Below are 25,439 nucleotides of genomic sequence, written 5' to 3'. Positions count from 1 at the left end.
TTCATTTGTAAAGACCACTCTAGTACTGACTGAGGCTTATTGTTTATTTAAAGGAGACAACAGTGGCAGTGGCAATCAAGAGCTTCTGTCTGGGGCTTTGACCTTTCATACTTCTGTCCCTCTGTCACCTGCTTTGGGCAGCAGCGTGAACATTAAATGTACTTGGAGCTCTGCTCCATTTCTGAGACACAGCACAAGAAGAAATAAAGTTCATGCAACAAAGTGGGCATGTTTGCTAGATTCATTTTTCGGTATATTTTTCCTTCTGCAGACTTTGATTAGTTTGTTTTAAATTACATTATAATAATATAATATAATGTAATGTAATGTAATGTAATGTAATGTAATGTAATGTAATGTAATATAATATAATATAATATAATAGTAAATAGTGTGTTTGAGGTTTCATCCCCATTTTGCTTTCACTATATTGTAGCTTCCCCTCAAAACACTTTTACCTACCAAATCTGTAAACAAATCAGACAAAATATTGGACAGAATCCAGTAACAATGTAGACAATTGACTGACTACTCTGAACAGATATTTAATATGGTGACTATTTCATATCCACATTGTTGTATGAACTGTACACAGCGGCTGAGGCAGAGGTGCTAAATGCTACACAAGAAGCTCAGGGAAATTCCCAAGGAAAGTCCTCAAAATGTTGCATTTGTTTATTTTTAATAAAGAGACTCTATGAAAAGTAAATATGACTTTGCATCTTCTTTATAAAGATTCAGCCATAACAATCACAAATAAAAGTACAGTGGCTTAGTAGCACTCCTCATGATTAAGCCTAAACCACAGTTTTACAGTAAGCACAGGAAATACTGATGTCCCCAAGTGAACTGGGAAAATTATTTTCATGGACCAGCTGATGATTTCCAGGCATAACAGTTATAATGAGACCAGAAGGTTTGTTTTCCCTATCATAACCTTTACACAAGGAAAGAAATTCAGCAGAAGCTTGAGGCCCAACCTCTCAAACACATTGTGGCATTTTGCAATTCACGAGAAATTGGATGAACAAACAGACCAACTAGATTGATGGCAAATTTCATTTTGCATGTTACAAATATTTGAACCTCATCAAAATAATATAACACAGAATATTAATACAGATCCTGTGAGTGCTGAATAAGAGAGAATCAAATTTGCCCAAATTCTAATATGGCTAGTTATATTTTGCATATGTAAAACTTCTTTTCACCTAAATTACAAAGAGCTATTTTTACTCACTTCTTGTACCCAGATGGTTGTGTAAGATTGCTAGTATTACTGTAGCAGTGTTTTGCATCCTAACCCCCAATGCAAAGATGCATTTCAGCCCACTGTTAAATAATCTTTTAGTTAGCCATGAACTCACCTGTCCACGCAGTAAACTGATTTTCCACCGGTTTTTAAATTCAGCTAAAAGCCTTCAGTAATTTGAAGCATGCCAAGTAAAGCAAAGCAAAATTATTACATTGGAATTTACGTCACTTATTCTTCCAAAAGGAGAGCATTACCTTTCCCAGTGGCTACACACATTGGGATCTTCCAGATTCAAAGACACAGCTCTGACACTCCAGTGGTATAGGAGTATGACACGGAAGCCAAGAAAGGAGTTGAAATAAGAACGATCTTTTCACAGAGATGACTGTGAATGAAAAAAAACCAAACCAAAACAAAACAGTAACTTTAATGATACCATACAGAATATAAAGTAGCTAATAATGTTGAGCCATCTGTAGTCATCCTAAGGCAAGGAGCACTTCAAGGAACACACTCTGCTTGCCCAGCAGCAGCAATATTATGCCCATTTTGGAAGAAGAACCCAAATGGAGGAGTTTCACACGAGGTCAGCTGGTGGACAAACTGCATCTCAGAGGTCCTGCTGTCCCCTCCAGCTGCAGCCCCAGGCTGGGTGTGCTCAGCCAGGCTCTGCCCACTCTGACAGCCAGAGCTGAGGTTTGGGATAAAGGCTGGCACTTGCTCAAGAGCACAAGAGCAGAGAGGCTCAGCTGTGACACAGCACCAGGATCCCTGCACGTTCCTCATGTTCAGGAAGGGTTTGTGCCTCCCCATGCTCCCCATGGCCAACACAGCCTCTCATATCACCCTGCACAGCCACTGCTCTTTAAACTTGAATCCCCAAAATTTAATTCCCCCTCCTCAACTGGCTGTACAGTTGCCAAACAGAATAAACATTCATTAGAAAAAGCTTTTGTAGTAACATGAAGGTCTAAGAAGATTATCCTAACACTTTTACTAAGCACATCATTTTCATCTGCATGCTAAAACATGATCCTTACACAGGCAAAATATCAATTAAAGATCAGACAGCTTGAATGGCTTAATTAGCATGAATGCTGACACAGTCAATAACGATATTCCAGTAAAGAAAATCCTGCCCCAGAATGCTTCTCCTAGTCTTCTGACAGATGGCTTTAAATGATACACACTCTTTTTATAAGGTAAAAAAAACAAAAAAAACCAAAAAAAACCCCCAGCAAGAATACAAACAAAAAACAAAGAACCAAAAAAACCCCCAACATTTGGAATATCAAGACACAGACCTTTCTCACAGATGAAGGAATATTACAGTTATTTCTACGTTTATGCTCTGCTGACTGGAGCATAAGAAGTCAGTTCTAATTACTGACAAACAAAATCTGTTAGTATCAAAAATCAAGATCAATGTCCTGGCAAAGAGTCTGTAATGTAACTACTACACATTGAAATCTGATTCCACTGCCGTCATTCATCAAGGAAGACACTACTTAACAGGACTAAGGATGCTAGAACTTTGACTGTCATTTCACTACACCATTCCTGCCCATACCTAAAGAAACACTATTTCCCTACACTGTGTTACATTAATTTTTTTTTTTTTTTAAATCGGATCGCATCCATCTTACAGTACTACCCACATTAACTTTGGGGTTTTTAAACCAACATATCATGGGGTAGACTAAAACTGTGGCACATACACAAAGAATTTGGTTTTTACCTTCCTCAAAAGCCACTTGCTCCCCTAATAAGAAGTGAAAATGCCTAGACAAGAAAAGGGAGGTAGAGAAATCATGCAAAACTCCTGCCAAGTAATCTGAACATCAATTCAAGGGATCCTTACCAGCTGCAGTGAAAAGCCCACTCCAAACTCTGCTAGATGTTAAACCCTTGGTTACAAACCCTTGTGCTCACATCAAAACAGCTCATTTAGCACTGGAACCCCTGGACAGGTCCTCCAGGTGCCCACTCCCACCCCACCAGTGATGGCATAAAATGAAGGCATTATCTATCTGAGTTTTAAGTAGACATCTAAATGATGAAATTTATATACAAATAAGAGGCTAAGGCCTCTTGCCCCTAATGCAAGGGCAGTACAGTTTCTGTCTGTGGGGGTTCAGACCTGGCATGCACAGCCCTTCCCCTGGGGAACTGTGCCACCTCTGGATCCATTTTACCACCTGATACACCAAAAAGGGGAACTCTATTTCCAGGGAAATGAAGTAGACACAGCCAGTTGACTTCACACAGGTCACTGAGCTGCCTGCAGTTTTGAGGGGTTTTTTTGCCAGATATGGACTATAATCAGTGAGCAAGAGCACAGAGTTCACAGCCAGTCCTGTGAACTGCTCTTTTCTGTCAGAGACTTGTAGCACTCCAGACTTAAAATCACACACTAAAGAACCTAGACAAAGCTATGGCACTTCCATAGCACATTAGCACTCAATACTAAAGTGATGCCACTGATTCACCTCTTGTGGGAGCACCACACACTTGATTGTATGACAAGGCCACATGGCTGGCTATGTAAGAAAAATTAAACAAAGGCTTTTACCCATATATTGATGCTATGCAGATGCATGAGTTACACAGGTAAACAAGTAGAGACTTGGTCCTCAAATTGCAATTTGTCCAGCTTATTAGAAATCTGGAGTACACCTGCCCAGCTGGTCTTTCTGATTTGAGATGGGAAATCAAAGCAGCCACGCTAACACTATTTCATTTGCAGGGCCACTAAGTAGCAACCAGTACAGTTATTTGGCTACCCAGCCTGGTGTTTTCCTAAATTCTGTCTCCAGTTCAGATAGGTGCACACCCACTCCTTCCACTTCCAGAACTCACATACCTAATTATATGTGCTTTCCTCCAAGTATTGTGCTATTGGGCACAAATATCATTAAGGGATGTTGACAAAGTAACTGGAGCCAGTTTTCAGTCTCAGTCTCACATCAGGCATACTGCTCAATCAAAGAATCCAAGACTTTTCAGCAAAGGTCTGCAGCTTACCTGTTGGGAAACAAATGCTACTCTCCAGAATTGTCTTTTTGAGGTTTCTGTCTTTGTTTCCTCCAAGATGCCAGATAAAACCTATTTTTCCTATACAGAGTAATTATATTAATCAGCTTTCTAAAACACTGCTGCCAAAGCTTAGTTACCAACTTGATAAAATCAGCTATGAAGCATCTTCTATACTGCCGACACGTTCCAAGGGAGGTTTTAAATTCACCCTGTAGTAAGAAGTTGGTACTTTGGAAAAACTTCAGAGATGTTATGTGATTCTAGGAAATGCATGTTCCCTTTGACTGCATTTCAGTACTCAATGACTGGCAGCAACATTTAAGTATTAATAAGGTTACCAAAAACTCCCCCTTTCCAGCTCATTTGAGGAAAAGCGGCTGCATAGTTTTCCTAATTCATTTGTGCTTACATTTCCAGTTTGAACCTACTCCTTGGCTGAAGGACAAACTAGAAAATATTTATGCTACTATTACTGTTGCCAAAAGAAAATCTGTACAGAATTTGTACACAACTGAGAATTTCTCTAGTCAGCTACTGCTGAGGGACATATGCTGGAATGAAAACAAGGTATTATACAGATTTATATTTTCATATGCACCTCATGCTATTTACATCTATACACAAGCATCCCTCGATTCCAGTGTGTACACTCGCTCCAGTTTCTGCTCACGACTTCCGTGAAAATGAAGGAGAAACCTTCCGTGAAAATAAAGGACAGCCTTTAAAAACCGAGCAGTGTGCACTGAGGAGTACCTGAAGCGACTCGTCCGGGCTCGCAGGAGCGCTCCCGCATCCCGAACGCGGGACACACACGCCTGGATGCTCTGCAAAGGCGGAGGCACCGCGGGCAGCCCCGCATCCCACCCGCTCCCCGAAGGATGCTCTGCCCAGGGCAAACCCCGCTCCGGGAGCGACGCCGTCTCGCCTTCCCTTCCTCCCCGAGGCTGCCGCGCCCGGCACCTGCGGGACGGGACGGGACGGGTCCGCTCAGTGCCCACCTGTCCCGCGGGCACCTCCCCGTCCGACCGAGCCCCGGGAGCCGCCGCCGGCGGCACTTGAGCGAGGGGCGGCGTGAGCGGCGGGGCCGGCGGGGATCAGCCCCTCGTCCGCCTGGCCCGGACCGCCCCCGGTCAGAGCCGCAGACATTTTGAAGCACTTACCGCTCTCCCGGCGCCAGCCTCGCTCAGGCGCGGCACCGGGCCGGCCGTGTGTTCCCTCAGTGCCGGAACCGCCGTCCTCCGCTCGCTTCCAGGCGAAGTGCGAGCTACAAAAGGACCTCAGAGGTCATTTTATTCAGCCCAGAAAGTTAGGTACCTGCCCAACAGGTAGGTGGTCGAGAAGTGAAATCGTCTTTTCAAACGACTAAATGCTGAGGTCCCGCCAAGAGGGGCTGATCCTCAGCCCCGTCAGGAGCAGACTTAGAGAGACACAAACGTCGTGTTCTCCTCTCCAGAGCTGCTACGAAAAGGAAAACCACAGTGACTTTTGCACTTAAATATATTCTAGTACATTTAAGATGCTTATCCGCTAGAAGTGTCGTCTCTTTTTATTTTCATTTTTTCCTTGTTCGAACACGCTGTCGCTGGTTTCTGCGGTCGCTGCTTGGCTCGGTCTTTGCCAGCGGCAGGCCCGTCTTCGGGCCGGGACGGGGAGGATCGTTCCAGCACCTTCTCAGAGAAGCCGCATTTGTGCTGCTAAAGCCCGGCCGTGGCACCCCATACAGCTTTTCCCCATGCCCCTGAGGTGTGGGGGTGCTGAGGGTGCTGTCCCCGGGCAGGCACTGGGGGGTTGCTGTGTGCCGAGCGTGCCCCAGCCCGGGCTGTGGGGGTGCCGAGTGCCCGCACCTGTGGCTGCTGCTGGAGGCTCTGTGGCTGCTGCCGGAGGCTCTGTGGGTGTCCGGTGTGTGGGTGGCAGCTGCCCGGAGCGGCACGGGGCAGCGAGAGGAGAAGCAGCGGCGCTGCCGCCTGAGGAGGCGCAGGCGGGAATCAGAGATGTCCCCTGAGCTCCAGGCGGGCCTGCACAAGGGGGACCCCGGCAGCGGGAGCTCAGTGCCCATGGCGGGAGCTCACACGGTGCGGGGGTGCCTGAGGGGAGCTGGGGCTGTCCGTAGCTGGTGCTGGCGCTGAGGTGCTGGATGGTGCTGCTTCCTGGTGCATCAGTGAGCTGAGGCTGCAGCAGGTCTCAGGAGCTTGTCCCGGACACAGTAAGCTGATGTGGTGCCGACGGAGATCATGGCAGCTACACTAAAGAGGTGTGGGGACAGCAAGTGGCCAGAGGGGCTGCTTGGGTTTGGAAGGCTGTGGGGTGTTGGCACTGAAGTCCTGCATTGCAGGGACACGGGGGTGTTGGGGAAGGTGTCCTGAAGCAGGTTGTGTGTCTCCCAGCTGGTGGTGTAAAGGGACTGGGGGTCCCCAAGATTTCTTGCAGGTTGGGGAGCTGTTCTCAGGATAGGTGTCACTGGGAACCGTCCCAGTGCAACCTGGTGAGCCCAAAGGCCCTGAGATGGAGACCTGGCCACGGAGCCCCCATTTGGAGATCAAGTGGCGACTGCTGCATCCCCAAGAAGTGACAGCAGCTGGTGCCAGAGCTCGTGTGTCACCTCAGGTGGAAGGGGATGTGTCCTTGTGGGGCCCTGGATGGGCAGTCATAGTTGAGATGCAGAGTAGCAGAAACTGAAATGCAGCTGCAGATGGAGGCTGGATGTGCATAACAGAGACTCAAGGGAGCCAAAAATTCAGTGCAAGCATCGTGTGAATGTAGGTCTAACAGGGAATGGAATATTTTCTTAGACATACCTCATGCCTTCAAATATTAGCAATGACACTGAAAGTGTTACTAGTTCTATGGACAGGCATGAGAGGTCTGTACAGGGCCACTTCTTTGTTACTTTCTAACTAGTGACTGATTTTAATTTACCTCATGAGAGGATTCTTTCAAGCAAATAAATTGTATTTAAAGAAGTAAAATGCATTTATCCCAAAGGCAAAATAAAGCACAAAAAGATACAAAAATGTCCTTATGTCTCAACTGCGCTGATTGGTTAATTCCAATTTTTTTTTTGTTCTCAAGCTTCTGGAGTTTCCTTCTCTTCAACACTCTTCAACAGTGTCCATTTCTCATGGATGTCTATGCTGTGGTATCTCTGGTTGTAGTATTGTCATTATCTGAGCTGAAAAATGTGTTTTGAAAAAAACCATGAATATTCTTTTTGTGAGAAACGACTGCTCACTTTAAAATTTTAGAAATTTATTAACTCAGAACAACACAGCAAAGGGACTGACTGAGGAAAAAGGGACAGTGCTGGGTGCTCAGCTGCAGCCGGTGGCACAGCACAAGGTGGCAGCTCTGCCTTTTATACCCCTGGTATTGCATCAGCCAGATATATGTGCAGACCTTTTCCTTACATGTCCCTGGCCATTCCCAAAGTCTGCCATTGGTATAGTAACACAAAAGTGCAAGAGTTTATGGGCAATAAATGTGAATTACATTGATAAATGCAGAGTGCCTTATTGGGAGACCAAGTATTAGTCAAACTACTTTTTTTAATTTTTTAATGAAAAGAAATGATGTATAGAAAACTCCTATGGACGTATAATATTTCTCAACAAAAACTTAGACGTATTTGAAATCATGCTAACCTTCCCAGCTCTGCCTTGGGAGGTTTTAGAATTATTATAATTTGGGTACATTTTTCACAGTTCATAATACAGGAACTAAAGAATCCTAACAGAACACACACATTGTCCCATGAGGAATGGGACAGCAGCAGTGACATCATGGCTGTGAGTCTGAGAGGTGGCAGCTCTCTGGCTCACACGGTGCTGCTGGCACAGCTGGTTGCTGCCTGCTCAAGACTCAGGTAAGCACCTGAGCTGCATTCCTGCACTGCCAAAGCCAGCTCAATGCTGCAGTGCAGCCCAGAGGTGCTGCTCAGCTGCCAGCTGCAGGACTTGCTGGAGGGCAGCTCTGTGAGCTGGCAGTAACGCTACTGGCAGCCAGGCTGATTCCACCAACATTTGGAGCCAGCGGGTGACTTTGTTTGGATCCCAGCATGAGCCCGTGCAGAGGGTGTCCAGCAGGTACCAGACCTGATCCCAGGGCAGCTGGAGCAGAGGCGTGCAGGAAGCACGTCTGCCCCAGCAGCTGCTCCCCGGAGCACAGGCACTCCAGTGCCACACGGATGCGCCTGGCTGGGGGCTGCTCTGTGCTGACCAGGCTGAAGGAGTGACCAGGGGCTGGCTGCAGGATGAGCAGCAGGTGGTAGGCACTGCTGTTCTCCTGGACTCTGCAGCATTCAGAGCAGGTGTCACAGCTGCACCCAGGGCCTGGGTGCAACTCTGGCATGAAGATCCCCCGGGAGAGCACTCAGCAGATACTGAGAACCTCATCCACCAACTCCTTCAGCACCTTTGTGCTGGGCAGGCCCTGCTGTAGAATCACAGAACAGTTGGGCTTGGTAGTGACCTAGAAAGGCTGTCCAGTGTGACCCCACAGCCATGAACAGGGACAGTCTCAACTGGACCAGGCTGCTGACAGCCCACTCCAGCTTTATCCTGGATGTGCCCATTGGTGATGGAGTGGGCACAGCCAAAGTGCTGCCACCATTGTCTGCACCCTTGAGATTCTCCTTTCTCTAAACCTTCTCCTCACTGCTAACCTTCTCCTGACTGCTGAACTTCTCTCCACTCCCACCCTTCTCTTGCCTACTGACATTCTTCTTCTTGCTGTTGACCTGCTCATAGGCAAACTTCTCACTGCTTGTAGCTGCTGGGGTGGATTTTGTTCCTGCCATGGAAAGCCTGGATATGCGTTCCATGCAGGAACTCCTGGGAGTCTCGAGGCAGGATTCAGCTACAAGGTCTTTAAATGCAAGCAATGCCTAGCGATCAGGCAGGCAGCTCCTTTGTGAGATTCATCTTTGCTTGCAGACTTTCTTAGCTAGCAAGGAATGAGATCTTGGGATTGCTGCAGATGTTCTGAAGGTAACTTTATTTCTTCAAAGGCTTCTGCCAGCAAAATCCAAATACATAGTATAACAAGGGGGTTTTATAGGGTTAAGGAGGATTGAGAACTAGCCAATAAAATTTTATGTTGAAAACTATGCAATTACTTTAAGATGGTAGGTAAGAAAAGACCGATCATCTATTAAACACCAGCAGAAATTCTAAAAGATAACAGAAGTTCTGTAGGGAGGTAAACATTACTCTAACATGAGTCATTGTAAGGAAGGATTTCTTATCTCAGGGGATGAGTGTGGACACCATTGAAGGCCCATGCAGAATTTGCTAGGCCTTTTTTTCAGGCTCTGAGTCCTTTTTCTCATGCCTGGGAAAAGGTTTCCCAGGCTGAGACAACTTCTCAGCTCCAGCCTGAGCCTGTCTCAGGATGATAATGTTTGGGAAAAACAGAAAGGAATTAATAATAAAGATTGGCACCTGGTGTTGTCTGAAAAACAGTTGTCATGATACATGACAGCACTTGTTTTCTTCTGTTGTCCAATGGACTTCTGTCCTGTTCGAGACTTGCGAACCACACTATAAATATGGTTCTGTCATTCAATAAAATGCTTCTTTAGCCTCATAGCTGGAGAAGTCTTTGTCATTAATATATGTGACTCCTAGCGTGTGCAGTGACAGATGAGATTCCAGGGGGTCCCTTCAGAGATAATTTAATCCTCCACAGTTAACTATGTTCTTAATTCCCCACAGTTTACAGACTTCATAAACTGCATTTTGACCAGAATGTGTTCACACTCTTCAATCAACATGTCTTCTGGGGAAGCTAACCGATGAGGTCCAGTTCTGGATTTTTAAGTCTAGCAGATTGTTTCCTGCTTTTGTGGCTTCTTTATTTTCTAGATGCCTGAAATGATGCAATTCAGGCTGAGGAGAAAGCAGATACGGTGGGACACATACAAGCTGTCATAGAGCCATCAGGAGGCAGAGAGAGTTTCTGCCAGCACATAGGAATCCTGCCCAGGAGGCACAGGAGGATTTTCCATGTTAATTGAGGTGGTAGAGCTTGGCTTTAAGTCTTCCCATGAACCCTGTGTTTTATAACTTAATAGGATTTTGATCTTTAGCACAAACTGTTTGTCTCTTATTAGTCTGTACAGAACTGCCACTTACATAGGAACAGCCAAATTCCACAAATATGGACTTTGGTCAGAAAATCAGACTGCAGTCTGCTCCTCCAGCTGCAGAAATTTAGCAAAATGACACTGCTAGGTAGTAAGTGAAAGAACATTTCTCTCTCTTGCAAAATTACTCTGCATTTTCTGCCAGCTGTGGAAACGAAGCCAGTGTAAAGGTGGATTTGTGTCAATGTTGAGTGTAACCATCAGACTTGTGAACGCTGAGAATTTGGGTTTTGAACTACAAAATCCCTTCTGCAGTGTAGGACTCAAGAGCTCCTTCACCTGCTCATACGCTTTCTTGACCATTCTGAAAGTCCTGCTAAAAATGGTGTCTCAGATAAAACCTGTAGTTGGTATAGATATGTTTTAGTTCAAAACCAAGAGTTGATGGACTAGTAATATATAAAAATGAAAGCAGAAAACATTCTCTGAAGTTTGCGAGACTTTAAATTGTGCATGCTTTGAAATCTTCTGCACTTTTGTGTGGTTTTTTCCTTTGAATCTTCAGAGGGCTTTATGGTTGTAGCACTTCCAGGTGATGTATGAAAATGGAAGGAAAAATCTCCAGGTGGAAGTAGGAAGCCTTCATAAGGTATTGCATTTGTTGGCCATGCTGTGATAATTAAAGAAAGTATCACAGAAACAAAAAATCTTAATGCTAGTTTCTATTTTATTTGAAAATGTTTAGGCGGACAACCAAAATGAAGTGGTTAACATAATAATAGTTCAGTAGTTCTGTCACTGGTTGGCTGGGGCTTTTTGTTTGTTTGTTAGTTTGGGGTTTTGTTGGTTTGATTTTTTTGGTTCTATGCTAAGAGAAATTTCAGAGTTTTCTGATATATATTTTTAAGTTTCCACCAATTGCATTGTGAGTTCAGAAGCTGTTCATAAAATGCTATTTCAAAAAGCTGTCTAATGCTTTTTTTTCCAGCATGTAGTATAATGTTCTCTGTTTTAGTGCTTTAATACACATTTTTCATTTCCACAGCATCCTTAATTTCCCAATTCTTCTGGTGTCATATAATTTTAATATTTAAATATTTATAGTCTGCAGCTAAAAACCTGAAATTTTATCATTAAATGGGAGTAATGTCTTTAAAGACAGGATTTGATCTAAGTTACCAATTCCCTCCTTGATGGTATTTGTTTCTTTTTTGCCAGTGAAAAAGAAAAATATTATAAAACATACATCATTAGGTAAATTTTTGGTGACGAAAAATGTTTATTGTGCCTATACATAAATGTAGAAATGGTAATTTTTTATTTAGAAAGACCTATTAATTAAATGGCAGTACAGTGTCATTTCTGTAAAAAATGCTTCATTTAGACAACGGTATGGAACTTTAGTATTTCCATTACTCTATTACAGGATATCAATTAGTGTTTAATTAAATCATATTTCTTTTATCTCTATATTTCACATTTATTGCCCATAAACTCCTGAAGTAACTTTATGAAAGTACAAAGTAAACTTTATGAAGTAATATAAACTTTATGAAGAAAAACAGTTATTACAGTCTTTCTTACATACTTACTTAATGTGAAAACTAACATATATCAAATAATGTGAACACTGATTTTCAAGTACTGAAACAACTTAAAAGTTACCCAGTTTGAAGTTATAATAATTTCACTTGAAGTTATTTAACTAGTTAATATGTATTTAATATGAATAGACATATCAGTATGTATCTATGTGTAGCTGTACGTATTTCTGTGTGTGCGTATGTATAAATTCATATATTCTCTGTTTAAATGTTTCACTTCATATACAAAAACTGGATTTTGACTCTTTTATTACTGTTTGGGGTGCTTGAGGGCTGATTCTGCTCATTTCCAAGTGGATTATTTTTTATAGCTGAAATAGTAGTGGAAATTAAGATAAAACAGGGTAGTTTGGAGGACTAAACCTTTAATTTGTGTTGTGTTTGTAATCAGTTGCATGTCTGTAGTTTGAATGTGTGTATCTCTGAAGACAAAATATGTTAAAGAGTTTTTTTCCACATCTATGCCTTTGTTTCATAACTGAGATGGTTTTGAGATGGTAACCCATGTAAAAAAAATGAGACTTACCATGGAGACAAAAAGCTTGCCAGTTCTTTTAACTTGCATGACTGGAATGCTGTTTTTAAGCTTCCTGGAAGCTAATTATCCAAAATGATGGAAGCTCATTATCAAAAATAAAGATAGTGAAACAGAATAATGAACACGCTATGCTGAAATCAACTTTGTTAATCCAAAGTGCATCTCTCTTCTAAGTTCCTGCTGCTATATCTCTCATTCCTTGCAAAAGAAGCAATTCTATATAATCCTTTCTTCAAAGAGCAATAGAGATGAAAATGGCACAAAATAGTTTCACTTATGTGAATGTTTAAAACTTTGGGTCCATGCTTGGGTAATTGAAGTAAAGAAGCATTGATACTTTAAAGGAATGCTCATGTGTTTTGAAAACACATTTTTCAGATCAGGCAATGATATGCAAGGACCTCATCAGGACAGAAATCAACCAGAAATGGAGACCATTGAAGATCTGAGAAGGAAACTCCAGACTCCTGACAAAAGAAACCTGGAATTAGCCAGTCAACACAGTCAAGATGGAAGGAGTTTGTTTGTTTTTTGTTTCCTGTTTTACTTGCTTGCTTGCTTGTTTTTACCCTTGAAATAAATGTAATTTGTTTCCTTAACAACAAACTTGGTTTATTAGCTTTATTTAATCTAAACCATGTGAATGAGCACCCACAGCAGCTGCCCCTAACAAACTGCTAAGAGCAGAATTGTTACTTGTAGCAGTAATCATATTTCAAACTAAAGAAAATTTTAAGCAAGTTATTTTCTCACTGCTACTTCATTTAGGTACTAGTTGCCACAAAAACATCAGGGGAAACCTTTTTAATGGGGTTAAATTATTCCCCATTAATGGAGCTCCTTGTTAATAAGGATGCTGCTGCTTTGTAGATGTTTTGAAGAAGTGCAAGTTTTACTTCCCACCTTCTTGCATTTAAATGGCTTGACTGTGGCAGCAGTGACTAGACTACCTTTCTTACACCAGATAAGAACCAGTCAGTTATTTTCTTATGACCTGCTCCAAGTACAGGCACCTAGGTTTCTGAAGTGATGATAAAATCAGTAGTGATGATTTAGATTTCTTGACTCCCTCTATACTTGTACAACATACAAAGGGACTAGAAGGAATTACTTTCTAGAAGTTAGAGATTTGTCTTTTGTGGATAAAGAACTGGTAAGGTTCTGGTAAAGAATACCTTGTTTTGCATGAATAATCTCCACACGAGGTTTGTTGTGAGTGCAAACGTAGTTTTTACTGTTAATCCCACCCTTTTACAAGTCTACTTAAAAAATAGTATTCCCCTTGAAAACTTCATTAATATAAGGAACTGGAAACAGGAAAATCCAAATACCATGAAAGGATAACAGAACATGCTTTTGATAAACATACGTCTTACTCTCTGTTTTGAGTCCTATGTATTAATACATTTTTACATGTGTTCAATTCTTTCTAATTCTATATGGAAATAAAAGAATATATTCACCTGTAAAAAGCAGAAGACAATGGTGAAGAGCATTAAAGAGCATGGTAGTCTTTCCTATCTCCCTTAACCTGCTTTGTTATCACTTGGTAGATAAGAATTGGAGAATTGAAGATGCTTTGAAAAAAGAGCAAGGCAGCAGGAGAGAAGCTGTTTCAGCAAAGAAAGATTTCCAAGAGTCAGAAAATGCACATGAGAGAGGAAAAGAAGTGTAAGTTTCCTCCTGAAGCCATTGTAAAATGGCAGTAGGCAGCTTGAGTGCAGCTCCTAGTTTACATTGCCTGCAATTTCCAGTCAGCAGAAAATCTAGTGCAATGTGCCAAACCAAAGGTTCAGAACCTGACAGTCCCTTCACAGCAGGCTCATATCAGTAACCAAAGGTACTGTGAATGGGTACAGAGAATAACTGGCCTGTTACAGATTATTTGCCAAAACAAAAATTTTGAAAATCATAGTTATGGTAGGGTCCAGCCTGTAGTAGTGGTTGGGATGAGAGTAGGAAAACGTATCCAGCAGGTCTAGGAAAGATGGCTGTTCTGTACACACATTGTTAAGAAAACATTGTTTTCCACTTCAGTGAACCAGTTGAGTCTCTAAGACTCCTGTCAAAAAGTTGTGTCTGATTTATAGTGGGTAATCTTTGTTTTCAACTCTTGAATGGCTGCAGAAAGCTTTAATCAGTTAAAAAATATTGAAATGTGTGAGAGCAGAGGAAATCACTTGAGGTGTTTCCTGCTCAGCACAATCTGCTGTGTCTGTGGTAGCAGAATTTGGATGACTTCTCTTTCAGCCTAGAGCAATCTGGGTCTGTATACACAGGTGTTTGTGTTGACTTACTTACAAAAGGAGTAGTGGAAAAGGAAAGAAACTGGTTTTCCCAGAAGAAAGGATGTTTGTGGTCTGAGCAATTCATTCAGATTCATGGTTATGGAAATGTTTTTAGTAAGATACTTAAAACTTGACTTGTAAAAGCCTTCATTGTCATTTGCAAATATCAATTTTAAGAGAGCTTTTGGCTTTCCTGATACCATGGTTAAATACTCAGACAGTCTTTTTAAATCCTTCCTTGGATTTCTGTCTGTGTTTCTGTTTCTTTTGTGTTGTTGTTTGATCTTGTGGTTTTCTCATCAGCTGGCTATTTAGTCATGCCAGGCTGTTGATGTATCTGTTTTCTTGACTGGCACAGTACAAGAACAGATTAAAATTCTAGGTTGTCTGCTTTCCAAGTCATAGCAGAATAGAGCCAGGCATGTGGAAACCTTAGGAGCAAGAATGCTACTTGAAATCTACTTGAAAAGAGGGTTGATGATGATGCAAGATGTGACATGGTCTCTCTGAAGAGAGCTGTTGTGTATTAAAATATGAAGAATTCTCTTTGTTCTATGTAATTTTGAGGCCATATCCAAATAATCAATTTCATGGCATGACACTTGGTAACTGACAGCATAACCCCTTGAAAAGTCAATCTTAGAAGGAATAGAAGTTTCTTCATTCAATTAGAAAAGGCAAGCAACTTCAGAAGCCATATGATGTGTTAATATGGTGTCTGCCATATTCATTGATTATCTTTTGAAAGAATATAGAGCATTTGAAAAAGTAATTTTGGTTAAAGTATCTTATTGTGGAAACTTTCCAGTTCTTCAATTGTGCAATGGGAAGAGGGGGCTGAGGGAAGGAAGGGAACTGAAGAACCCTTTGGGAGATTGGTGAATGCTGCCACCACCCTGAGCCTGCGTGAAAGCCCAGTGGTAAGGAAAAAAAGGTTGTGGCACACATTGTTTAGGCTTTTTTAAACATGCTCTCAATATCTTTACTGTGCTAGGAATTTGCTGCATTTCCTGTGCTGAGCTGTGCAAGAACTCTGCCATTCTCTTACCCTGTTTGTTATTATGCTGCCTTATTTAAAACGTATAACATCAATAAATGTAACCAAAGCATTGGAGAAGCTAATTTGAAAATGCTTTTCAAGTGACACGTATCTATTTGACTGAAGAGTTGTTTTCAGAAAACCATTATTTAAAAAGATGTATTGGCATTCCTAATTAAGAAGGCATTTTGTAGCTATGGAATATGATTTCATGTGAAGAATGTTTTTTCTACCCAAACTTTTTTGTCAAGTCTCATCAGCTACCACTGTAGAAATGTTTCTTTCTATTTCACACAGCCTTTTGGTTTTCATACTAATATTAGACTATAAAAATTGCTTGAAAATTGCTTGTTTGAAGGTGGCAAAGCAGAGGGGATGTTTTGTTGTTGTTTTGTTTGTTTGCTTGTTTTGCTGTGTATTTTGGCACACTGGACGTATTTCACTGGATTATTTTGTGCAATCTTACTGCTCTTATATGACCACCTTGGGCCTTTCTACTGTCTTTACCCAACTACACTTTGAACAACAATTTTGCCATTTTTTTGCATAGCAGCAGGGACAAAGGGAAGTTCTTAGCATATCTGCAAAATCTCTCCTTTAATTTCACCTCTTAGCAACATTAAACTTGTTTTGGTGGTGGCTTGGAAACGCCTCCTCTTTCTCTCTCAGAGCTCTGAGCATGGAAGGTAAACGTGGTCTGTTCCCTGCAGACAGGAGCAGAGACCACGTCAGAGGGACTTCAGATTTGTGGGTGTCTCTTGTTTAGTTGATGGAGTTATTCCACACTTTGTCTTAGTGTTACTTACTGCCCAGGCAGATCTGTAATTAATAAACCAAAGAAAAATAAAATCAGAATATCCTTTAATCTTTCTGAGAGAATAGCAGCTTCTTCCATGCCAGTATTAATGTATTAAAAGTATTTTCTGGCCTAGTTAGCCTGAAAAAGTAATTTCATCAAGCACAAAAGGAATACATAGAGAGAAAAGCAATGGTCTGCTCTGACTACAGACAAAAGTTATTGCTATTTATGACTGCAAAACAAAATTACAAGCTGAAAGCGTTCTACTAGAAACCTTAAGTGCTTGCTAGCTGCTGTTCCAGTTAGAGTTTTCCTTTTTATTTGTCATCCTTAATAAAATATCTTACAGATGACAAGAATTAAGCACAAGATTCCATTCACGACCAAGATTTCTGGTAATGGAAACACTATTTAATGGTGTGCTCAAATTTAATGTTATGTTACTGAAAGGTTTAAAAAAAAAAAGGATCATTTAACTGTCATTCATAGAGCTGGTTGTTTAAATTGCTTTACTCAAAGGTTTTCAAACCACAGGACTCTCCTGAGCAGGTAATAAAAATGTTCAGTTTTGGAAGAGTACTCGGAACTCCCTTATGTGATTATGAGTTTATGAGATTATGAGATTAGATGTTAGATATTTATTGCCTTGAGTGGTTTTGTGTTTCTCCCAAAGCTTTTTGCATGTGATCCTGGTTACTCCATTGAGGCAGCTTTGAGTTTGCTTCCCAAAATGAAAAAGCAGAAGAATGTAGCAGAAACTAAGTGTAGATAACATTTCATATATTGCTGTTGGTCCTTGCTCTACCCATGCTAAAACTGTGTGAAAATGTCAGTGTGTTCTCTTCCTTTCATTTTTCCTTCCTGCTTTCCTGACCTATATGGTATTTTTTCATATTTATGCCACATTTATGCTCCCTGAATAAGTTCTTTCCATTCTAGTGTGAGGGTCTTCTATTGATTTCTGGCTCTACTAATACAGTGGTTGACATACTTTGTGCTCATGGCATTTCAGATACAGCTTTCTATTATCTTAATCAAAGTTTCTAAGTTGCTGGTATTTACTAAAAGGATGGAGAATTGAATTTCTACTTCATGCTGTTGTTGCTAGAATTTATTTAGAAGTTGAATCAATTTATTATACCACTGATTAAAGTCACAGAAAATAAATGAGGCATGGCTTGTGGAGTTTGACTGGTGGAGCTGTCGACCTCTTTTGGCCAGTTCTTTAATCATATATAATCCATACAAAACAAAATTTTAAAATAATTTACTGTGTTGTCTGCCATGCAAACTGGGCAATTTTTGAGTGCTGTGCAGGTGTTTGGGCTCAGTTTGAATGCATCTGAAAGTATTAACATGGGTGAATGAGTTGCATCCACTAAGAGCACAGGGATTTTTATCTGTGTCAGGTCATGGTTGTGATCCCCACAGGACTGGGATTTATTCCTATACTTTATTTACATACTGTGTCTAATTAGATACATTTTGTGAAATCTGTTTTCTTACACTGCTGTAATCTTATGCAATGTTGTGACTGCAATTATTAGAAATGAACTGAGGAATTTTGTAAAGCTGTGAGAATAAACTTTGAGGGCTTGTTTTCAGCTGCATGCAGCACTGCTGCTACACATATGATGCATCTCTCTTGCATCTTGGCCAGATGCAGGAATTAATTTTTCTTTGGGTTCCAGAGGGAGCTGTCCATCCTCTTAAACATATTCCAGAGCATGGCAGACAGCCATGTGATTGCCAGACTCCCAGACGTTCCCCTGGAAGTGTTACCCTGGAGAGAGTTTTGTGAACTCTTGCCTGAGAATGTTGAAACCCTGATCTAGAACTTCCACGAGCTTAACAGGAGGGTGAGTGTCCCCAGGCACCAGCTCCTCTACTGAGCCTGGTGACATTTGTTCACATTGCAGTCTTATTAAAAAGATATTTATTTACCCCAAAAGGATTTGGATGTTAACAAATAAATACCATTAACTGTGGCTCGTCCACTGCTCAGTTTGATGCTGTTGCTGTGGGCATTTAGATCTGACTGGAGTGTGCATCAAATCTCTCAGCTCCACTTTCTGTGCAGGATGTGCTGAAAGGACTATCTGATACTAGCCACAGGGACCTAATTAAAAGATAATAAATTCATCCTACTGATGAAGAAATTCACAGAATGTAGTCATTCACAGTCACAAAACAAACCATATTCTGGAAGTAAAATACAGTTTCTCCAGTAATACCATCTTTAAGTTATGTCTTTATGATTCAGGTGTACTATTTGAAAGAATGTCAGTAGGGTGTCTTTTTGTTGAATTACAACTTTTGGATTATTACATTTTTATTCATAGACACAATAGAAATAATTATTATAAAACATGTGAATATTTGTGTGAAGGAGGAGCTGGACGCTTTTGGTGATTCTAGTGCAAGTGAGTTTACATGGCCTTTCACCCAGGAAATCCTTGTTTATTCAGAAAGGAAAAAGCCTCTTTTTCAATAAGTCAGCTGGCTCCAGAGACTAAGCTATGCCACTCTTTAGAGTATCATTTTTTGTTCTGGTTTATTTATCTTTTGAAGTAGAGGAGGGAAGGGAAGGAAAGGGAAGGCTGTGAATATTGTTGGCAGTGTTTGTGGAGCTTGTGTCTTATTGTTGCTTGCTTTTTAATTAAGTATTGTTCTTGAGGGTGATTGTGAGCTCTCTAGAGCTTTTCTCATGTGCTCAGCAGCTTTTCTGGGACTTTAGACTGTGTTGTATAAAACTTTTTTCCCTACAATTCTGTGTGATCTGTGTGAAAGTATTTTGATGATATTCCTTGTAACAAGGTGCAGGCGTGTCTGTTTGTAGATCATTGTTGGCTTTGCTCATTTCTCCGTTTAGTTTGCATGGGAGGTGCAGAGTTAAACCACAAAAGTGAATCTGTTCATGCTTGTTGAAAACACATCATAAGCTTATGAGCTACTGTCACGGTGTGACTTGGGTTTGCCAATTTGAATATACTTCATTTCTTTTAGAGATAGGATTTAGGAGTAGAGACAAACTAGGCTCAAAACTTAAAAGGGTATAAGAAGAAATTGATTAATAACACAAAAAAAAAAAAAAAAAAGAGTTCAGAATAACATTCCTAGATTGTTCCCTCCTCCCCTTTCCTTCATTCCACATCCCTTAACAACACAGAGAACACTTCAGTCAGTTATCTACTTAAATAATCATTTCAGTTCGCTTTAGAGAGAAAAGTTCCTTTTTTGGTTTAGGCTTAGGGAGTGTCTTCACCTTCACAATCTGCATCTGCCCAGAACCTACAGATTCATGAATTTCCTCTCATTTTCACAGTCCTTCCAGAGCCGTGTTATGGGTTACGATGCACACATGGGGTTCAACTTTTAAAGGCTGGCTGCTGAAAAACAAAATTCTCTTCATCTCCTTCTCTATCAACTGTCTCTGTTCATATTCCAGTCCCAAAACAGACAGCTCGATTTCCCCGAGGCAAAAAGTCTTCATTTCAAGCACCCCAAACCTTCCCAAGTATATTTCACAGTTCAAAGGAATTTTGGTGTAGTCAGCGTCCCCTTAGCCCACAAAAAAGCTTTTCAGCTACTTATCAGTTGCATCTTTGCAATCTCTTCCCATCAGGAACTTTATCTTCATTCTGCTGACCTCTGTAGTCTCCATGCTTTATTTCTTCTCAGTAAGGGGAGCTCAGGAGATGAAGAATCTTATCCAGGCTTTAAAAAGAGTTAAAATTGTATCCAGATCGTGAAGAAGCCAGGCCAGGCTGTTGCTGGAAAAACTCTGAGCCACGTGCATCTTCTGGGGCCTCTCTTCTCAGAACACGACAGGGGCGGAAGGGAGAGCCTTTGGTGGCTGCCCCATCCCCCCGCTCGACCACGTGGAGAGGGGAGCCGAGCTGAACTGAGCTGAGCCGAGCCAAGCCGAGCTGAGCTGAACTGAGCCGAGCTGAGCCAAGCCGAGCCGAGCTGAACTGAGCCGAGCCGAGCTGAACTGAGCTGAGCTGAGCTGAGCTGAGCCGAGCTGAGCTGAGCCGAGCTGAACTGAGCCGAGCCAAGCTGAACTGAGCCAAGCCGAGCTGAGCTGAGCCGAGCCGAGCTGAGCCGAACTGAGCTGAACTGAGCCAAGCTGAGCTGAGCCGAGCCGAGCTGAGCCGAGCCAAGCTGAACTGAGCCAAGCCGTGCTGAGCTGAGCCGAGCCGAGCTGAACTGAGCCAAGCCAAGCTGAGCTGAGCCGAGCTGAACTGAGCCGAGCCAAGCTGAACTGAGCCAAGCCGTGCTGAGCTGAGCCGAGCCGAGCTGAGCTGAACTGAGCCAAGCTGAGCTGAGCCGAGCCGAGCTGAACTGAGCCAAACCGAGTCGAGCTGAGCCGAGCTGAACCAAGCTGAGCCGAGCCGAGCTGAGCTGAGCCGAGCTGAACTGAGCCGAACTGAGCTGAACTGAGCCGAGCCAAGCTGAACTGTGCCAAGCCGAGCTGAGCCGAGCCGAGCTGAACTGAGCTGAGCCGAGCCAAGCCGAGCTGAGCTGAACTGAGCCGAGCCGAGCTGAACTGAGCCAAGCCGAGCCAAGCAGAGCTGAGCCGAGCTGAACTGAGCCAAGCCGAACTGAACTGAGCCAAGCCGAGCTGAGCCGAGCTGAGCTGAACTGAGCCGAACCGAGCTGAACTGAGCCGAGCCGAGCTGAGCCGAACTGAGCTGAACTGAGCCAAGCTGAGCTGAGCCGAGCCGAGCTGAGCTGAACTGAACCGAGCCGATCTGAACTGAGCCAAACTGAGCCGAGCTGAGCCGAGCTGAACTGAGCCGAACCGAGCTGAACTGAGCCGAGCTGAACTGAGCCGAGCCAAGCTGAACCGAGCCGAGCCGAGCTGAACCGAGCCGAGCCGAGCTGAGACAAGCCGAGCTGAGACAAGCCGAGCTGAACTGAGCCAAGCCGAGCTGAACTGAGCCAAACCGAACCGAGCTGAGCTGAGCTGAACTGAGCCGAACCGAGCTGAACTGAGCCGAGCTGAACTGAGCCGAGCCGAGCTGAACCGAGCCGAGCCGAGCTGAGACAAGCTGAGCTGAACTGAGCCAAGCCGAGCTGAACTGAGCTGAACTGAGCTGAGCTGAGCCGAGCCGAGCTGAACTGAGCTGAGCCGAGCCGAGCTGAGCTGAACTGAGCCGAGCCGAGCCAAGCTGAACCGCGCCGAGCCGAAGAGTTTCACTTGGTTTTAATAAAAATGGAAAAAATTACAGTGAAGATGTTATGCTGCAATAGTCTATGCTTAACTTAAAGTGAAAAGGTAAATAATAATTTCTTCTTCAATGCTTGTCACACAGGTGTGTCATCTAGAATGTATTTGCAAGCACAAGACTGACACTTTGAACAACCTTCAGCAGAACCAGGAGGATGCTTCAGCAAAAACATCTGCAAAGTTAAAAGCACAACAAGATTGCTGGCAGAAAGAAAAGCAAGATCTTGAACACCAGTACTCAAATCTCCTTGCAGAAGTTCATGAAAGAGCACAGGTATGGCACTGGGAACTTCTTATTTTTTTCTTTAAACATTTGATGCATTATTTCAGTTTAAGCCCCTTAGCAATTTCAGGTCATATGGGAATTTTAGTATATTTTTTAAGTTAAAAAAAAAAAAAAAAACTACCAAACCAACCCATCACTGTACTAATATTAAGATCACATAAAATAATAAATAAATTACTTTGTTGGAACATCCCGAAGAGAATTTGATCTGCAGCCCCAATTCAGAAGCCTGATTTGGTCTATTTTTGATAGTATGTTGGTAGTATTTTTTTTTTTTTTCTGAGAATGTTAAAGCTTTAAGATTAAATTTGCTTATTTTAAGAGTTACAGGAGGGAGCAACTACTTTTTCAGCATGATCCTTTGCAGAGATTGTATAGAGGACAGTAATGTGGTGTCACCTGGGGATAAATTTAGTTACATATGTACTGACCCTAAGATCAATGGCAGATTTCAACAGTGTTAAGTGACTCTAATGAACTGATATTACAGTCAGAAGTGGTTTAGAAGTGTAAAACTCTCACTGCTTGTTAGACGAGTTATTTGCAAACCCGAATGTTCCTTGTTATTCCACAACCACCATTTACTGTCTTTACCATCACATTCCTTCACATCTGTTTCAATTCAAAGTGTTGTGAATAAAGAAAATAGATGTCCATTTTTATTTGCCAGTTGCTGCAACTAACTTCATCAGAATAACGCTGTATTTGATGCAGATTTCAGGACTGGAAATCTTTGCATGCTGAAAAATTTAATCTGTCTAATTTCACGGTCCAGCCTTCCTTACTTATTTCCTCTCACTTACACTGGCTTTCTGCTTGGTAGAGGAACATTCTCTCTGAAACTGGAGGATGTTATAACTATGCTTAAGTCAACTCATAAAACTACATTGTGGTGAGACAGATGGTGTTGGACATTCTGTGAGCTGTCATGGTATTAGTGGATTATTGTCAGAAATCAGGAGTCCATTTGCAGTTGATCGTACGAGTTTGCCTCATTGCTTTTGTTTCATACATCTTATTTTAATTCATAATTGTGTACTAGAAGAGATACTTTCATCAGTATCATTACTAACAATTTTTCCTCATTTAATGCATCATTTGAATGGCAAAATGAACGATTTTCTTTTAGCTCTTGTCTAGGTAAAAACCACCTACTTATTATTTCTTCCATCTCTGTTTGGTTTGATTCTGTCACAGGAATGTGAAGAAACAGCACAGAAAAGCAGGCAAGAAATGTATGGGCTTGAACAAATCTGCAAGAAACTGGTGCAGGAGAACAATTGCATGAGCAATGCATTATCACAGGGTGCCAAGAGCGCTCAGCTCTGCTGGCAGCCTGTGCTCTGCTGTCAGGGGCCGTGTGTCCTCTCTGCGGCCGACTGCGCGCTGTGTCTCCCCAAAGAGACATTCTCCAGGAGCAGGGGAACCTCCAGGGATTAATGAACCAGAAGATCAGGAGCCTCCTTTATGCTCTCCCTACTAACACGGGAAGCAATCAGGACGAAGAAAGGCTGAGGCAGAGAAGAGCCAAAGAGCTGATTTATGTGTTCAGAAGAGCTGTGATTGCAGTTCTGGCCACTCACAGGCTGAGAGCTCTGGCCTGATATTCTTATTCCCTTTCTGTCTGGACAGATGGCTCAAGAGGAAGCACTAGAATTCAAGCTTGTGTGGGAGAATCCAAAGGCAGGCATCATGAGTCACATGAGTGAAATGGTTTTAAAGTGTTGTGCCAAATTGCATGGTTAGGGAATAACGAAGAGCAATGTTATTGTTATTGCTGGGGCATAAAGACATATTTAATGATATTTTGACAAATATTATTTATGGATTTAGGCTTGTTATGTTTCTTGACAAATATATTTCACTCTAGGAGGACATTCCTAGTCTACTAAGAATTGCAGGTAAAATGATAATTATACACACAAACGCAACACTATCTGATATCAATGATATTTGTGTTATGGATTTTAGAACTAGGTGCTACAGCATCATCTCGGTGGTAAATATCTTGCATTGTTTCGAAATGATTAACCGTCAATATGTTATGTTTTTTAAAAGATATTTCCTCTTATTTTAAAATAATTTTTAATGTTGATTTCCTACCAAAACTTACAAAAAATTGCTTTCTGATTCAGGTGAAATATTAGCATAGGTCTTAGAAATTTTCTTTAGAGATTATATCTATATGTCTCTTTCTTTTTTGCCAGACCAGTTTATGCTTCCCTCTACAAGGATAACTGGTGCCAAACATTTTTTTGCAAATCACAAGATTCATCTACTGTTTTACTTTAGAACTAGTTCTGGAAGCGTGCTTAATATGGTCTAAATGGTCCTGATTAATTTGTGGTGTATGTCCTTTTTTATTGGTTAATTTCTGAAAGAACTGGAGAGAGCAGTGTACTGTATCTTAGCAATTCAGTTATCCTGCTAGCTGCAATTCTGCTTCACAGGTTTTGAAAAGGAAGGAGTTGACTGTGTTGAAGCACTTGACTGGTTGACTTCTCTGAACTGCAGCATGTTTCTCAGCAAAGTGGGTAATTTTAACAGTATATTTGTTGTGGCAGAAATATATTTAAAAAATGAGTAAGTCAGGGCAGTCCCAAAATTTCAAATTTTATAATTTTAAATAAACTATTTTGGATCATAGCTCTGAAGAGATATTTCTAAATATTATGATAGATACCTTTGACTAGAGGTTACATCCTGAGCCAGTCAATACAAATTTTAGTGGGCTATTTCCCTGAAGGGATACTTCTATTGCAGAGTGAAATAGTACCCCTCTCTTCTACATTCTCTGAATGATCACATCTCTGTACTGTTGGAAACGATGAATTTTCTTTAATGGCTCATAGGATATTTTATCCTTGCAGTATATAGATCCAGGGATGCAGAAGGCTGCAGTGTTTTTGGAGTTTATTTGCAGTGAGAATTGATACAGACTCCCTTGCTTCATCTGCATTGCTGCCAACCCTGGTTCTTCATATTAACATGTCTCCACATTTTAGAGTCACCACATTTTTGTCACAGAAAAAGGAGCATTAGAAGAGGGATAATTTGTATGAATAAAGGGAAGTAGCAGGACAAAGACTAGGTCATGCATTTTCCAGAAGTCTGAACACTAAATTGGTATAGAAGTTTCCATTGAATTAAATGTGTTTAGATTCAGTTTCAGGCACTTTCTTCTTTGATCATGCTGCTTTCAATAAATTGAACTCATATCCTTTAAAAGCAAAGTTTGAAGTATGTGTCAGATTCAGAATTCTATGTTTCAGAATATTTACA

At 41.7% G+C, this 25,439-nt stretch overlaps 1 protein-coding gene and 1 long non-coding RNA gene across 4 annotated transcripts in view; both read left to right on the top strand.

Moving 5' to 3' along the window:
* Positions 1-9,998: 9,998 nt before the first annotated feature.
* LOC306814918 (coiled-coil domain-containing protein 171-like) overlaps positions 9,999-25,439 on the top strand; it is an 84,513-nt gene continuing 69,072 nt past the window's right edge. For 2 of the 3 annotated variants that reach the window (XM_079331433.1, XM_079331435.1), the window contains exon 1: positions 9,999-10,084. The gene's annotated coding sequence lies outside the window, so the exon portion shown is untranslated. Of the gene's footprint in view, positions 10,085-10,114; positions 10,303-25,439 lie in introns of those variants that run through there. The other variant, XM_079331434.1, reaches the window with a different exon arrangement.
* On the top strand, positions 15,633-24,208 carry LOC306814884. Its single transcript, XR_013777276.1, has 4 exons — positions 15,633-15,720; positions 18,330-18,497; positions 21,957-22,145; positions 23,355-24,208. It is a non-coding gene; the product is annotated as an uncharacterized lncRNA (long non-coding RNA).

Source organism: Erithacus rubecula (genome assembly GCF_903797595.1).
Source record: "Erithacus rubecula genome assembly, contig: SUPER_Z_unloc_3, whole genome shotgun sequence".
Classification (NCBI taxonomy): domain Eukaryota; kingdom Metazoa; phylum Chordata; class Aves; order Passeriformes; family Muscicapidae; genus Erithacus; species Erithacus rubecula.
Note: the sequence above shows the minus strand (reverse complement) of the source record. Positions and strands in the feature narration are given on the sequence as shown.